The 14,736-nt window shown below is 42.5% G+C and overlaps 1 protein-coding gene and 1 long non-coding RNA gene across 2 annotated transcripts in view; one reads left to right on the top strand and one right to left on the bottom strand.

Moving 5' to 3' along the window:
- The window catches only part of LOC309841768 (3 beta-hydroxysteroid dehydrogenase/Delta 5-->4-isomerase), a 394,070-nt gene that overhangs the window by 277,350 nt on the left and 101,984 nt on the right, over positions 1–14,736 (top strand). The gene's annotated exons all lie outside the window — the stretch shown is intronic.
- The window catches only part of LOC309841770, a 100,190-nt gene continuing 98,144 nt past the window's right edge, over positions 12,691–14,736 (bottom strand). Inside the window, exon 4 of the long non-coding RNA XR_014299300.1 lies at positions 12,691–13,994. This is a non-coding gene — a long non-coding RNA (uncharacterized lncRNA). The remainder of the gene's footprint in view (positions 13,995–14,736) is intronic.

The raw sequence follows: 14,736 nt of genomic DNA, 5'->3' as shown, positions 1-14,736 counted from the left end.
TTTGCTTTGGCCTTTCGCCCTCTCCCTCAAACCATCAGTCTCCTGATAGAAAAGACAAGCGCTCCCAGGAACCCCTTCACTGGGGGTTTGGAACTACTTGAGAGGTTGCAAGCTCTCTGTGCTTCTCAGTTGAGCAGGATTAATATTTGGGAAGACAGAGAGATGTGGGGCCGCGTTTTGTTTATTTCTTCAAGATGCAGTAATTGCTACAATGATATCTCGTCCTAGAGCTTGTAAAGATAGCCATGAATTTCCACCAGCTGCCTGCCCACTGGTCCCAGCCCAAGTTTGGGACAAGGAGATCCCCAGATGGGGAGGCCTGGGCCATGGAGTTTCTAACGGTCTTGGTGACAGCTGCACTCCGTCCCTTAGGAAATAAGCCCCAGCCAGTGAGGCACCTGGAGACCCCTGAACAGGGGTCCCACCTTATCTGAGATGTTTGTTAGTGAGAAGTCTCTTCTGTCTGTTTCTGGACTCATTACTGGCCATCAGCTTTTGAGCCTGCTTTTTTCTCTGACCTCTTCCCACTAGTGTCTTTCTCTCTCTCTTTTTTTTTTTTTTTTAGATTTTTAATTTATTTATTTGACAGAGAGTGAGATACACAGTGAGAGAGGGAACACAAGCAGGGGGAATGGGAGAGGAAGAAGCAGGCTTCCGGCTGAGGAGGGCACCCAGTGCGGGGCTCGATCCCAGGACCCCAGGATCATGACCTGAGCCAAAGGCAGACGCTTAACCACTGAGCCACCCAAGCTCCCCTTCCCACTAGTCTTTTTTATTCAGCTCTTGCTTCCCCTACACACATACATACCTTCACCACACCATCCCTCCTCCCACCCGAGTTGTGTCAACTTCCTGCTATATGTCCCAGATCCTCCCTTTGGACACAGCTCACCCAAGAAATGCTATCTCATTTTGTGGGTGTCCTGTGCAGTCCGGCCCAGGACTCCCACCCCCCTCCCAAGGTCAGAAGTGGAAAGTGGGGCTCAGACACTCCTTCCAGTAATTGCAAATGAATCCAAATCACAGGGGAAAGCGCCCACTGCAATTTAGGATTAGTGAAATAACAGTGCCGAGGAAGAGAATGGAAGGAGGGTGACACCGAGAATGTTTACCTAATTCTAGTTTTGTCGTCTTTAACTTTAAATGAGAGTGATCTGTGGCCCCACCATGCTGGCGGCTAGTGTGATAGGCCAAGAATAAAGCAGTTAATTTCCAAGTAAGCTTGGCTTTAAATGCAGAGAGCCTCTCAGCACATCAGGGCCAGCCGTGTTAAGGGGTCACACTGCTCCCTGTAACTGTCTCTGGCAGGAACCCCACAAGGCCCGCTTTCTGGCTGTGTTCCCTTGCTCTGGACCCCACCCTCTTTGGGTGGGTCTCACTTGCTTGGCATGTGTGTGAAGGCATCAGTCTGTTTCCCCCGTTCTGGTTTGGGCTGAAACTGATTTATTCCAAAATCTGTTATGTATTTAGGATGTGTCATGCCCCGAGTACTGGGTTTCAGTGCTATTCGAGTAACTTGTACAATTAATTGCTCTTTATATACGGGCTATTAGGGCTTGAGCTGGCATGACGCATATATATTGGGCAAGAATAGTATGCAGATGGCATGTAACAACCAAGCCAACAGCGAACACTTGGGCGGTATGCTGTAGTTTGCAAAGCACTTTTACTGCATTATCGCTTTTGGTTCTCCCACAATCCCTTTGGGGTAGGTAGCAGAGCTCACAAAGCTATTCCTCCCCTTTGAGAAAGGATAAATCTGGGACTCAGAGAAGTTAAAAGTGGCATGGCCAGAATTTGAGATTCCATTCCCCTTAAGAACTCACATGAGCTCAAAGAGATGTGACTTTGGCTTCTGGGAGTCTACAGTTATTTTGTTGGAAACTCTGTCGTTAGCCTGCACTGCCTTTTTATTTAATGTTGTTACTGAGGTGTAATTGGCATGTAATACACAGCCCATATTTAAAGTGTACAACTTGATAAGTTTTGACATGTGTCTGTACCCATGACATCAGCACCATAATGGAGATAATGAGCATATTCACTGCCCCCTGAAAGTCTCCTTGGACTTCGTTGTAACCCTTCCTTCTCTCTGTTCCCTGTGTTGCTAGGCAAACACCCATCAGCTCTCTGTCACAATATTTCAGTTTGTGTTTCCTAGAACTTTATGTAACTGGCCTCATGGAGGACGTAAATTTAGAAAACAAAAAAAAGATTGTATTTATTTATTTGACAGAGAGAGACACTGCGAGAGAGGGAACACAAGCAGAGGGAGTGGGAGATGGAGAATCAGACTTCCCACCGAGGAGGGAGCCAGATGCGGGCTTGATCCCAGGAGCTCAGGATCATGCCTTGAGCTGAAGGCAGGCACTTAATGACTGAGCCACCAGGAGCCTCATGTACCCTTTTTTAAAAAATTGGCTTCTTTCATTCAACATAAGATTCACTTATGTTGTCGCATGTAACAACAATTCATTTTTTTTTTCTCAGTAACATTCAGTTCTATGGATACACTACAGTGTGTTTATCCATTCACCTGTTGATGAACATTTGGGCATATTACAAATGAAGCGCTTATGAACATACACATACAGCCCTTATGTAGATGAATGTCTTCATTTCTTCTAGATCGATACATAGGAGTGGAATGTTTGTATCACATGGTAGGCATATGCATGGCATTTTACAAAACTCCCAAATTGTCTTCCAAACAGGTTGGACTATATTGCATTCCACCAGCAATAGGAGAGCTCCAGTTCTTCCCCATCCTTGCCAACACAAGGTACCATCAGTCTTTTTATTTCTGCCAATCTAATAGGTATGTAGTAATATCTCATATCTCATTGTGGTTTTAGTTTTCTCTTCTTTTTTTTTTTAAGAGTTTATTTATTTATTTGACAGAGAGAGAAATCACAAGTAGGCAGAGAGGCAGGCAGAGAGAGAGGGGTAAGCAGGCTCCCCAGCAGAGAGCCTGATGTCGGTCTCAATCCCAGGACTCTGAGATCATGACCTGAGCTAAAGGCAGTGGCTTAACCCACTGAGCCACCCAGGCACCCCTAATTTGAATTTTCTTAATGGTTAATAATGCTGAGTATCATTTCATGTCTTAGTTGCCCTCTAAATATCTTCTTTGGCAATGCATTTGTTAACATCTGTGGCCCATTTTTAAATTGTGTCTTTTTTTTTTTTTATTGTTGAATTTTGTGAGTTCTTTCTGAATACTTGATGCAAGTCATTTATCAGATGTGTGCTTTGCAAATGTTTAGTCATAGTCTGTGGCTTATCTTTTCATTCTCTTAACAACACCTTTTAAAATTTTGATGAAGTCCAGTTTACCAATGTGTTCTTTTACACATAGTTCTTTTGAGATTTTATCTCAGAAATCTTTACCTAACCCAAAGTAATGAAGGTTTTCTCCTATGATTTCTTCTACAAATTTTATGGCTTTAGGATTTACATTTAGGTTTATGATCCATTTTGAGTTAATTTTTGTATATGGTGAGAGGCAGGGATCAAAGTCTACTTTTCGCATATGGATATCCACTTGATCTATGGCATAAAAGACTATTTATTCACCACTGTTTGCTATTGTACTTTCTTTGAAATCGGTTGTCCATATGTGTATACTTCTGTTTCCAGACCCTAGTCTATTCCATCAATCCACTTGTTTGTCTTTATGCCATTGTCTTGATTATGTGGTGGCTGGTATTATGTGCCAATGTGGCTAGGCTTGAGTAGTACCCAGTTACATACTCAAACCCTAACCCAGGTGTTGTTGCAAAGGTATTTTTTTTTTAGTTAGTTTTTTTTTTTTTTTATTTTTTTTGGTGAAGGTATTTTGTAGAAGTGGTTAGCAGCTACAGTCAGTGGGCTTTAAGTAAAGGAGATCACCCACAGTAATATGGGTGGGTCTCATCCAATCACCTGAAAGGCCTGAAGATCCCAAAATGACATTTCCTGGAGTAGAAATTCTGCCTCAAGACTCGGCACTAACTCCCGGCTAAGTTGCCAGGCGGCCCTACCATTCCATTCTTGCCCCCTATGATCATGTGATCCAATTCCTTAAAATTTATATAAATTATAAAAATGATAAACTTATAAATACAAAAATGATAAATTACATATATACATATAAAGTTAATCAGTCCTCTTCTATATAAATCTATATAGATTTGGCTATGTCTCCCTATTGTTTCTCTAGAAAACCCTCACTGACACAATTACTATAACTTTATAGTAAATCTTTAAATCAAATAATGTTAATCCTCCAGCTTTGTTCTTCCTTCTCAAAGTCTTTTCATATAGTAAGGCAAAGAAAGGAAAGACAACATTCCACTGAACATTCAGGAGGGATGTCCAAAAAGAGATGGTCTGAGTTGGACCATGAGGTTGGGAGCATTTCTCCAAGTAAATATAGCAGGAAGGGTGTTATTACAAAAGGAGGAGATTACCTGGGCAAGTCCTCAGAAGAATAACTTTTCCAGAACACTCTGGAAATTAGAGTCATCAAGTACGGCTACAAAGTAAAGGATAGGGCATCTGGGTGGCTCAGACTGTTAAGAGTCTGCCTTTGGCTCAGCTCAAGATCCCAGGATCCTGGGATTGAGTCCCGCATCGCGCCTTCTGCTCCGCAGGGAGCCTGCTTCTCCCTCTCCCTCTGCCTCCATGCTTGTGCTCTCTCTCTGTCAAATAAATAAATAAAATCTTTTAAAATTTTTGAAAAAAAAGTAAAGGATATAAAAGAAAGGATATGTTTGAAAAACTTATCCTGGGTTAGTAAGTACCCTTTTACTTCTAAATGAAGAAGCCACTTGAAATTGGTTTCTGGTCAAGAAAGAATTTGTAAATACAAATAACTGAACAAGTCAAGGGGCTATGGCTCAGGCACAAGCTGGTTTCAGAGGGCTCGTATTCTCTCTCTTTCTCTCTCTCCCTGCCTCCCCTCCCTTCCACCGCTCCCCTGCTGCCTCCAGCTTCACCGTCAGCTCTGTCAGCTCAGAAAGAATCTGGGTGGTTTCAATCACTACCTGGATAACTTGCAGGTCTATAACCCGCGGTCCCTGCAGGAAGAAAGCTTCTAATTTTCTCACGAGTTCTAGGAACAAAAATTATTCCAGGAACAAGTCCCAATAGACTAAGTCAAGTTACAAGTCCACCTCAGAACCGAGAACTATGTTGTAGGTTCACTGACCTAGCAGACCTGGGTCACATGAGCATCATGGAGCAGGCAGGAAGTAAGGGAGAGGCAATGCGATTACCATATCCTTCTCTACTTCCTCTTAGTGACACTGTGGTTTTTACAACCTGGGCATTCGTTTTTTTCATTTCATCCTGGAGACCTTCTATTGACTGCTGTTTTCCACACGGTTTCCTTCTCCTTCTATGAAAAATGCCTAAACTACATCTTTCCCCTGAAGAGTCAGCATCACATGTGCTGGTTCCTCCACATGTATTGTCCCCAGTTGTCAGTCAATTCTCTCCAGGGTTCTGGTTTATGACTGCCAGCACTGGAGTTCACAACAGCTTTCAATTTGGCTCCTTTGTGAACCTCATTAATATGCAGTTATCACCTCCCTCAAGATCATTAACAGACATTAACCAAAACCAAACCTAGTAACGAAGTCTCAAGATTCTGTGGTAGTAAACTCTTTCACAGAAAACTGAGGAACTTGACAGAAGAGGCATTTGGATAGGAAACTGGAAAGGGCCTCCTTTCCCAAGTCAGAGTTTTCATCAACCCCAAAAGGAGACCAGAAAGAGAGGAAAATGAAATAACCACAGACTAAGAACAAGAAGAGAGAAAAATATGCTTCAGCATCTGTTTCTGAAAATTCAGGGTAGAAATCACAGCTGTGAAGAGCTGCAAGTTTCAGAGGTCTGAGGTTGCAAGCTATTTGTTTAAATGAGAACTCAGTTAACAAGGCTCTTGAGGAAAGAATTCAATTGTGGGCTGTTCTCCTTCAAGTTCTGAAACATTTCCTCCGTAGGCTTAGAGGTGTGGAAGCTGCTTTTGTCTAGCTTGGTCGTTCCAGTTGAACCTGAGTGCCACTCAGAGTATGATGTCCTTACTACTGCTGAATAATATCACCTTCTTCTGTCAGCCCACAGATGGATTTATTCCAATGAATTGGGGCTTTTCCTGCTCTATTTACTGTCTCAATCTTTTTTTATTTTTAAGATTTTATTTATTTATTTACTTGACAGAGAAAGAGAGAGAGGGAGGGAGAGAAAGCACAAACAGGTGGAGCAGCAGGAAGAGGGAGAGAAAAAGCGGACTCCCCACCTAACAGGGAGCCTGATGGAGCGCTCAATTCCAGGACCCCAGGATCATAATCTGAGCTGAAGGCAGATGCCCAGCTGACGGAGCCACCCAGGTGCCCCTACTGTCTCCATCTTTTTTTTTTTTTAAGATTTTATTTATTTATTTGACAGAGAGAGATCACAAGTAGGCAGAGAGGCAGGCAGAGAGAGAGAGAGAGAAGCAGGACTCAATCTCAGGACCTTGAGATCATGACCTGAGCTGAAGGCAGCGGCTTAACCCACTGAGCCACCCAGGCGCCCCTACTGTCTCCATCTTGACTGATCCTCGTAACACTCAAATCTAATGCTTCATGTTCCTTCTCGATCTCTCATCTGGACTATTATGCTGCCATCCTGTGACCCACTCCTTATGAAGCCTCCAATCCTCTTTACTAAAATCAGAGGGAATCTCTCTGAAACCCAAATAGATCACATCACTTTTTTTTTTTTTTTTCAGAAACAAATAAACTGAAGCACCAAGAGAAGGTATGTAGTAGGACAGACATTGGTGTTGGTGGCCTGTTTTGTGTATATGGAGGTAAGAAAGTAAAAACAAAACACAATAAAACAAAAAACCAAAACCACTGAATGAATGAAGGCTATGATTCTTAGAATGTAGTTTGGCCACATGCTTAGACCTATTCAATGAGTCCTGTCCCCAAAGTGGGAAAGGGGTGTGGATTTCTTCTAGCTGCCGCACTTAATTGCCAGTATGAGACCCTGGTGGGTTGGGTGTGTGGTGACAGAGTCTCCAGCAGCCGGATCTCCTGGGGGATTAACAGTGAGCAGAACTTTCCTGCCAACTCGTTGAACATACATTGCAAATGACCAATAGACTTCTATTGTTCCAAACTACTAAAGTTCTAGGGTTGTTGCTTGCCAAAACATAGCCTAGACCCTCCCGATGGATACAGATATTGAAGGTGGGGGAAGTGTACTATTGTAACAACAACAACAACAAAAAGACAAAAAAAAACCCAATGTGACCAAAAAACGTAACAACATTGGCTTAGATGCCAGGTGGTAGGTGGTGAGAAAGCTAAGAATGGAGGCTAGAAAGTTGACAGTCCGTGTTATTTAATGGGAAAACATTTGATAAAGCTATCGCTCTCAGTTAGGCACCTAATTAATGTATAGATCTGTGAGAAGAGGTTGGAAAACAAAATGTGGCGTGCGCCAGTCTCAGTAGGTTCTGTTTGGCAAGGTACTAAAAAAGAGATGCATGCAGAAAGGAATTGGCTGATCTGAAGCAAGGAATGAAAAAGAACAGAGAGGATTCAAAAATTCAGGGACTAGTAGGGCTGCAAAGTCAACTGCTTCTCCATTCTTAATGACAAAGGTATGAATGAGAAATTCTGTGTGTAACCAAGGCTAATGAAATCTCAGCCTCTCGGGGAGGATCACATTGAGGGTATAGTCATCCCCCACAGTTACTGAAACCTCTCAGTGGAATGAGGTGTCCTGCAGTGAAGATCCAGTGAAGGGCAGGTGCCCAGTGAATCCTTTCAGTTGGATAAAGGTGCTCAAAGAAAGAAAAAAAAAAGTATGGCCTGTACTTGAATTAAGTCCAGAGACAGGTATGTGGGTGAGATATGTGGGTGAGATATGTGGAAGGATGAACTTAGTGGCACATAAAGCTGACCAAAATCCAATACATGGGGAGTCTCGGGAAGTGAGTTTTGAGAGAGTTGTATACCCAGGAATCACACTAAGATGGGATGACTCTTAAGACCTGGGCTTCTGATCATCCACAGTAGGAAGTAGACCAGGAAAAGTTCTTGGTCCCCTAAGACATCATATCCTCTAATGCCTGTTTTGGATGTAGTCAAAAAAGAAAAAAGAAAAGGAAGAAGCTCTGAGGGTAGATACAGCAGCAATGGATTAAAATGGAGGAGGGAGCACTTTCAGCCTAAAGAGGTTAGTCAGAGTACACTTCCACTCCAAGGAAGGGGCCTCAAGAGCTTAACCCAGCAGAATTCAGAACTTCTGTCCCCCAGTATTTGCTACACATCTCTATTCTTCCTCTTTCTGAATGAGAGTGTTCATTGTGGTTATCCTGTCCCTCCCTATTCTATCATTGTGAATGGGGGTGTGTGGGGAGCAGATCATTTTTCTTTTTAGCTCATAAGTTTTGAGATCAAAAGATGTCACTTTCAGACCTGAATTAGAAATTATAATAGAAGATAGCATGATGAAGGAACTTCTATGCTTCATTCAGTGATCATAGACTTTGAATTGAATGTCCAGCTTGATGAGGTACTAGGTTGTCTCCTTGCAAAGGGGGTGGGTATGTTCTTCACATAGTAAGAAGTCAGCACTAAATATTTAGAGATTTAAGGCAGACATGGAGGTTTTTCTACAATTGGGCAGTGCTTAGTTCCCCTCTCTTTGGGGGTACATGGAGGACCGTACTTCCCCACACTCTTAAAGTTAGACATGGTCATATGATCAGCGTTGCACAATGGGTTGTGGGCAAAAGTGAGGTGGACCAGCAGATTTAACTGAGAAGACCCTTTGACTCTGATTGTTACCAGCTGAGGTGACCATGGATTACTCTGAGACACCTTACTCCATGCCAAGGAAGAAGACTCCCACCAACCAGAGATTCTGGGTGGCAAGAATAAGCAGATGTTTTCTGCTAACTTGATTTGGACATGCAGCGTGAGTGAGAAATATGCTTTTGTTTTAAGTCATTGAAATTCTAATACTGCTTGTTCGGCAGCATAACATTTCCCATTCTGAAGGGCACTCTTAACCTTTCCCAAGGGCAGAAAAAAAGAGATAGGACCAGGATTCAAATTCATTTTGGCTCAGAGGTCAACATTCAGCCACCACCTCCCTGTCAGCTGCAGGGGAATTACTGAAGACAATCCTTGACCTAGGTCTGATGAATAAAATATAGCACTATATAGCTTCAAAAAAAGTAAAACATGAAGATGGTGATAGAACATGATTGGGATGGGGGAGGGTAGAGAGGGAGCTCATTTTCCTCATGTAAAGAAGATGAAATTTACAGATACTTAAAGGAAATTCTCTTGGAATTACATGAGAATCAGCAGTAGAAGTAAGTGTCCGTTTATTATGTCCTGCACAGAAGGTTCTCCTGCAAACTCTGAATGACAAGTGGCAATGTGTGTAAGGTGAGGGGTATGTTGGGGTGGGCAGAGATAAGTGGGAAGTAAGAAACTGATAGTGCTTTGAATAGGGAAGTGAACCAAGCTTAACATCTCTAGCTAATGTTTAAAATTGTCCAAAGGACTATACCAGTTGAACTTTGAGCCAGGAATTTTAGCTATTCTGCAACAGTCAAGAAATACATTTAGATGTCTGAAGAATTTGGATACTTTGATGTTTCCCTTGAAAAGTATTATATGTTTTGGTTCCTACTTTGTTTCCTTAATGTTATCTGTTTTAACAAAGTCTGTTTTCCATCAGCGTAACAAGAGAGGTTCATAATTACAAATCTCTGAAGGAGATTGAGCCTAAAACCGCAGTCTGGAACTCCAGGGTTTGTTAAATCTTGATGAGACATTATTACTTTACTGACATCTGGTGGCCAGATAGCTTAATTGCAGGAATATTTTCTTGGCAAGACAAATGTGTTGAAGATTTAGGTTCACATCACAGTGATAGCTGCAAGTGTTTTTAAAATTTCCTTATTCTTATCTGTTACTTTACTTTCCATCTTTTTTTTTTTTAGAGGGGAGGAGGAGCAGAGGGAGAGAGAGAATCCTAAGCAGGCTACACACCCAGTGAGGAGCCCTACACCTGGCTCTGAGATCATGACCTGAGTCGAAACCAAGAGTCAGACGCTTAAACTACTGAGCCACCCAGGCGCCGCTTTTTATCTTTTCTATTTTCTTTTTCCCCTCTCCATCTTTCTCTTTTTCCCTTTATCTCAGATACAGCATATGATTATAGTCAAATATGCATAACATATATACCCAAGATACCCAGCACATTTCTGAAGGAAAAAGTCAGAGAAATCACTGAGCCTGCCAGGGACCTGTAGCAAGGATTTCCAAGTTTCCCAAATATGTGTAGTAAGAAATCTATGAGACCATCCATTCATTCATTTATCTAACATTTACACAGGTTCCGCTGTGTGCCAGGCATCATATCATGTGCAGAGAATTCTGAGACAGAAATTACAGTAGTTGTCCTCAAGGACTTCATTATCTTATAGGGACTAAAAGAAATCATTACAGTATAGTAGGATGGATAGAGCATCCTTGATACTCAAACCCTAGTCATTTTTAATACTGTTTTTATCACTTTCAGCTGACCATGCAGCTCTCAGGAACAGCCCATGCATATATTACACGGGGACCCTTCCTAGACTTGCCTCTTTTCTCTCATTTTCGGTATACCCAATACAGAGATTAAAACAAATAATGCATATAAAGTGCTTAGGTCAGTGCCTGGAATGAAGAAAGCACTTGAAATGGTTGTTAATGGCATTCTTCCATATGTGTGTTCATCAGACTCTATGTCAGGCGTCGCGCTGAAAGCTGGGGTACTAAAATTTAAAAAACAGCCCCTAACTTGAAGGAGTTGATGAAACTAGTGGAGGAACTAGATATGCAAACAAACAATTTCAGTGCACTATGGTCATTATTGGAATAGCAGATTAGGAGTAAGCAAGGGAGAACTATTTAATCTAGGGGAAGCTGTATAGCCTGCCTTGGAACTGAACTATCAACTATAAGCCAGATTTGGCCAGGATATCAAGAAGAAGAAGAGCATTCTATGTAGAAGGTACAGCATGAGCCAAACCACGAGGTGGAAGAGCACATGACCCATTCAGGAAACTACAAGTAATTCAGGGGGAGAGAGAAGTTGGGGCCAGGTTAGATAGGTAACAAGATCCACATTGGGAAAGGGCTTGAGGATATACCAAAGAAATCAGCATTTGCATGGTGACAAGGAGTGATTTAGACTGCTGGCCTGAGGGCTTCATAACTAAAACATGTTTTGTTTGGTTTGCTCAGAGTTTTAAAAAGCAGCATATCTAAGCAGGTCACAGTGAAAACCTCTGATCACATGATCACATGTTTTACCAACAGCCCTTGTCATGAGTTTGTGTGGCCTTCAGGTATCTGTACTGTAAGCTCAGCTCAACCTCATAGATGATGGAGAGTTCTGAGCTGGGAACAGCATGATTATATTTGTGTCTCACCAGTAGTAACATGGTACATGGGATAAGAGAACTAAGAATTAGTGATAGAGAGAGAGGAAAAAAAGAATTAATTATGGAGACAAGTAAGAGACTGTTAAAATAGTCCTGATATGAGGGCCTGAATGGGGGTAGCAGCAAAGGAGATGCATATGAAGTTGATTGAAGAATTAAAAGAATAAGCAGGACCTAGTAAGTGATTGTTTGTTTGTTAATTGGTTGGCTTTTTGGTAGTGGTTGGGCAGGGAACAAGAGGCAGGAGTCAAGAATGACTCCCAGCATTTTAGCTTGGGCAGTTGAGTGGGGGTGCCATTCCTAGAGAGAGGTCAACAGGATGGGAGGGCAGCCTTTGGGCCAAGATCATGTGTCAGGTTTGGACAGGTAGAGTTTGAGGATTGTGGTGGATATTCCCACAAGGATGGTAGTTTGGATGGATCACATAGTTTGATCACAGGCAAACTATGGAATTGAGATTGTAATTGCCAAGGTTCTCAGGCACCAAGCCTACATCTCTTACAACTCACAGAGGAGGGTCCCTCAGCTTGGAGTCAGGATAACAATTCAGCAGATCTCCCAAGGCTGTCCAAAGAGTTGTAAAATGAATGCTAGGATTAAAAACCACAATGGTAATACAGTATTTGTCTTTAGTAGAATTCCATGTGTGAGGGCCCGGATTGTTTCACTTATTCCTCTTAATAACTTTATATCATAAGTGTGCTTATTGTCCCCATTTCACAGATGTGAAAACTGAGGTTTAGAAAAGTTAAATAGCTGCCTTCTTCACATAGTCTTAAGGGGAGAAGCTAGAAGTTAACTGTTTTCAAAGTTCTGTGCTGGTGACCATTTCCGCTTAAAGAGGCAGCAGAATATGAGGGAAACCAGGGAAGTTGACTTCTTTGGATAAAATACCCATTTCTGTCCCCCAGTTCACACAGGTGTCTGAAATTTTAACTTTAGGAACTCTTGGGATCTAAAGAGTTTAGAAGAGAATGTTTCTCAAATCCCACTATCTGGATCTAAAAACCTCTGAGAGTTAAAGATCTGGTCTGAATTTATAGAGCTTTTCAGCCTGATTGCTCTCCAGACTCGCCTGGGGGAGGGAGGTGTTTTTACAAACTACCAATGTGCCAACTGGTCTGGGGAATCACCTCCAACACACACATATACACTGTATTTTTTTTTTAAGAGTTATTTATTTATTTTAGAGGGAGACAGAGAAAGAGAAAGCACATGCACCTGGAGGGGTGGGAGCGGAGGGAGAGAGAGGATCTCAAGCAGATTCACCACTGGAGTGCAGAGCACACAGCACGACGCAGGGCTCCATCCCAGGACCGTGAGATCATAACCTGAGCGGAAATCAAGAGTTGGATGCTGAACCAACTGAGCCACCCAGGAGCCACACATTATGTTTGTTTTTTGCTTTTTTTTTTTTTTTTTTTTTCACTGTGATTCAAATTTGCATCCTCATTTGAGAACCACAAGTAATTCAGTGAGATGCCAGTTCTCAGTGAAATGTAAATCAGAAACTGGGGATGGGTTCCAACCAACTCTTTTTTTCTCAAACCTTCCAGGTGATTCTGGTATGTTCTGAAGTTAAGGAGTAGCCACAGAAGAGTGAAACAGGTGTAGGGAGAGGACTCAGCGCTAGGCAGTGGAGGGGGAAGGGAAGAATCTGAAAGGGGAGTCCAGCCTGAAGACGAACTTCTCTTCTGTACCATTTGAAAATCTGATTTGTCATCCTTCATACGTGGGCTTGTCGATAATGTCCATGCACCCAGGTGACCCCTCTGCTAGTTGATTCTTCTCCCAGGGGGAGAAGGGGAGATGGAAAGAAAGGCCTTTAACGCTCTCCTTCTTGAAGCTGCTACTTCAGGTGAAGTTCACAGCGTGACCAAAAGGGGGCTCCACAGTCAATGCTCCCTTTAGTTCTCAGGGAATCAGGCATCTAAGGATCCAGGAGACACAAGGTGAAGCAGAAACTGTAGAATGGGATTCAGGAGATCTGTGAGCTGGGATACTGTGTTAACCAGATCTTATTTGTTCATAGTTTTTGAGGGAAAGGAAAAAGAGATACCACTTGCTGGGAAAGTTATGCGAAGGGAGGATGCCTCCTTCTCATCCCCAGAGAGCTAAATGGAACCATATTGGGCCCTCCCCACACCACTCAGGGGAGATGCTTTTCAAGGGAGTGAAATGTTTTATTGAAGAAACTCCAAGGAGGGAGGAAAGAAGCCCAAGAGAGGGGCAGACTGACAGGTCAGCAGATGGAAACAGCCTCTTTCATGCATGTGGCTGAAAGCTGGAAGTCAGTCCCTCTGAAGGCATAGCGGCAGCTCACAGGTCTGTGATGCCTTTCATCTGCCTCCTAGCGGCTTTGGACTGATGGGGGCTGAGAAATTCACAGCAGTTCTGTGAGAAGCAGACATGGGGCCCACTTGCAGAGTCTACTTCGCTGAGAGAAATGGAATGGAGCCCCTGGAGTCTGAAGACTGGAGCTTTCTCTTCGATTTTGTCACTTCTATAAAAGGAGGAGAAAAGACGAGATCCCGTTTACCACGTGGTTATGAAGATTAAGAAAAATTATGTATGGGGATGGCTTGGCACTTGCTAGGCATACTCAACAAATGTCTCTTCTGTGTTTCTTTTCCCCGGAAATGCTCTACAGCTGTATGGTCAAAATATTATCGACCATTCCTTTCATTCCTTAGCTCAGTTCTCTCAAGCGAAAAAACAAAACGGAAATAATGACACCCTCCTGTCCAGGGGCAGTAGGAAACCACAAATGTGAGTTCCCCATTCAATCCAAGGAATATTATTAGTTAACGATAAGTGCACTTTGGATGAAATTCTCAAGTTCTGGTATTGCCACCACATGAGGACATTAGTGAATAAGAGGTCAACTTCTCTTCGTTTGACAGTTAACAGTTCATTTCAGTTATCATGGTCTGTGTTTTCACAAGTCTTGTCTTGCCCAATTAGTCATCCACTGAAAATTTATTAAGCATTTTAAATAATATTGTGAGATAATGAGGGACTCCCTAACTGAATCACCACCATTATTTTCAGAACCCATTTCTGAACATGACTTTCAGGCCTGTGCCTTCAGAGTCACGACGTTCTCTACAACAAATCTGGATTAATACTCCACAGAAACACGTCTACTGAAACGTCTGCCAGATCCCTCTTGATTACCATATACAACACAACTATCAGTCTTTATCCACATTTGCTGCCCTGGATCTTCTCACAGACCTATGTAC

The sequence above is a fragment of the Mustela nivalis genome (assembly GCF_964662115.1).
Source record: "Mustela nivalis genome assembly, chromosome: 10".
NCBI classification, from domain to species: Eukaryota; Metazoa; Chordata; class Mammalia; order Carnivora; family Mustelidae; genus Mustela; species Mustela nivalis.
This window is presented reverse-complemented; position numbering and strand designations above follow the sequence as displayed.